Genomic DNA, 2,974 nt, shown 5'->3' with positions numbered 1-2,974 from the left:
TATTATTATTATTATTATTATTATTATTATTATTTTATTTGGCTTGGCCCATTTTTCTTTTTTTCTTTTTATTTTACTTCTTTTTCTCAATTATTATTAGCAATAAACTAATCCTTTATTAAATCTGAAAATTATATCACTCATTCTCACAAGTGATAAATTATTTATAAAAGTTACAAAAATGGTTAAACTTAGAAAAATGGGCAAAATATATAAAACGACTAAGAGGATCGTTACAGATTGAATATGCTTGTTTGAAATTGTGAATGAACTGAAGGCTCAAGAAAGGGAAAGGCTCTGTTAGGGATAGCTTGCATTCGAGACTTTTAGCTGAGGTAAGTTGTAGCTAATTGGAGTCAGACTTAACTTCATGTGTTTTCTTGAGTTGATTACTTGTTGATTGGTCTTTAGACCTTCTTGATTAATAATGTGAATTTGGCTGCTAAAAATTCATAGTTGGATCGGGTACCACACCAGTGCATATGCTATATAATATGTATGCATGTTATAATATTACAAAGGGTCGAGCACCATGCTAGTGCATATATGAACGGGTTGGAGGGTCAGGTACAGGGGCGGAGCCACGTAGGCTCCAGGGTGTCCAATTGGACACCCTTCGTCGAAAAATTATACTATAAATACACGTAAAATTTTGACTTTATATTGGTATATATAGAATTTGGACCCCCTGAAATAACAAAGTGATGCGCAGTGGAGTTGGCAATAGCTTGTGCAATCCTACTTTTTGTCCCGGTTCGATTCCCCGCAGGGTTGTTTTCTTTTTCTGTAATTATTTTGACTTCTTGAATTCAATTAAGTAAATAAACATGCGTAATTTTAACATAAAAGTTCAATAGCTTGGTGGTTAATAGTATCATGAAGGTCTCCAAGACCCAAGTTCGAATCCCTCCTCTACTAACTATTTTTTTCCAATTAAAATTAAATTATTTTAATACATTTTCCTTGTAGAATAAGATTTCCTTGAATTTAATACTTTTTCTTGTGGATTTTTTTCAATTAAAATTGAATTATTTCCTTAAATTTTAATACCTTTTCCTTATGGAATAAGATTTCCTTAAATTTTAATACTTTTCCCTTATGGAATAAGGTTTTCTTTCTCTATAAATAGGAGACTCATTTACCCAAATATCACAATATTATTAAGAATAGAATCTCAATAATTCTCTCTCTGTTTTTTCTTCTCGTTCTCTTATTTTATAACAAAAATAACCAACTTAATATTTTAGTTTCAAGTTTCAATAGACATGAGGAATTATTATAATAGAGTACCAAAAAAAAGTTCGACTTCTCTAAGTCAACCAAATAAAGAAACAACGGTAGATCAATTAGAGATGTTGTCACATTCTTCTCAAAAACAAAGCATTGATTTAAATACTCTAAAAATGACTTGCAAAATCGAATGGATGATGAGTTTTTAGACGGTTGTGTAGTGCCTTATGTAGAAAAGAAAGTATTTCGTACTATTTCTAATAAGTCTATTATAAAAGCGTTTCAGGATATGAAACCTCGTCGAATACAATTGTAATAATATATTTAAATTATGTTTTCAATAGTAGTTTATTTTCTTTATGTTAGCTTTGAATTATACACTTGTAATTTTATTAAAAATATTCCTATATTTAATTAAATATTGCTTAACTTGATTATTTGTTTTGGTAATTTAAATCGTCATTTTAAAAAAAAAATTACTATTAAAAGTTTGGACACCCTTCATTAAATTCCTGGCTACGCCACTGGTCAGGTACCATACTTCTACTGTACATGGATGAAGATGGTCCCCATCATGATAGCACATATATAATTTAACATCCAAATTTAAATTTTGAACATATGTGCTATATATCATAAATTAAAAAACCAACCTCAACCATCAATTTGTCAAAAGAATAACAAATCTAAAAAACTCATTTTTGCAATAATGGTGATTTGTCATTGTTTTCAAAATCTATTTGATTTAAACTCACCTTTTTATTTGAAATATTTTCAAAGCATTATGTATTAATTGATATAAATTCGAAAAATATTATTGTACTACAATTAAGAAAATAAAGAAGCAAACCAATAAGCGGAAAAAAGAGAAAAATTTATCTAAAGGATGAATCCATTGGTGGGCTCCTAAAGTTGACTAAATTTCACTTGGCTGCTTCAACTGGACTTTGTTCTTTTTACACACCTTATATAGGGTTGCGTTGTGTCATTTTGACAGTTTTTTGACAATCACCCAGTGTTATGCTTACAAAGATATGATTGTGAATCCCTTAAAATTATAGGATCTCTCATACATCAGAAAACTTGCGAATTCATAGCTTACCGATTGCAAATGATACATTACTTAATGAAAGAGATGTATTCGAGAATTTTTTTTATTTTTTAGTACATTAAGAGGAAAATTTATTGTCTTTGTATTAAATTATTTATCCATTTTACTCGTCTCTTAAAATATTATAACTAGAAAAAATATTTTTACTAATTTATCTCTTAACTTTTTTTGATACACTTTATTTTAGGGGTGTACAAAACCGAACCGAGAACCGAACCAAACCGCAAATCGAGTCAACCCGGAAAAAAAACCTAACTAGTGGTTTGGTTTTGAAAAAAAAAACCCGACTATATATATTTGGGTTGGTTTGGTTTTAACTAAAAAAAATCAACCCGAGACCAAACCAACCCGAATATATATATATAATTTTAAAATTTTATTTTATACATAAAAATATTTACTTTGATATAATTTTAAATATTTCTTATACTTTTCCATAGTTTTTATCTTTTAATATATTATTTCAAGTTTGAAACTTAGAATTATGAATGAGCCAATAAAGATTATAGTCCACAGATGTTGGTAATTATAATAAAGCTTAAATCAAAATCAAGTTAATACTAATGCAAAAAGAAAATCAATTCAACAATAAGAATGACAATAATATTGAATATTTGTTCTTTAGTTTTACAT

Source organism: Solanum tuberosum, unplaced genomic scaffold (genome assembly GCF_000226075.1).
Source record: "Solanum tuberosum cultivar DM 1-3 516 R44 unplaced genomic scaffold, SolTub_3.0 scf00385, whole genome shotgun sequence".
Classification (NCBI taxonomy): domain Eukaryota; kingdom Viridiplantae; phylum Streptophyta; class Magnoliopsida; order Solanales; family Solanaceae; genus Solanum; species Solanum tuberosum.
The sequence above is the reverse complement of the archived record's forward strand: the minus strand, read 5'-3'. Positions refer to the sequence as shown.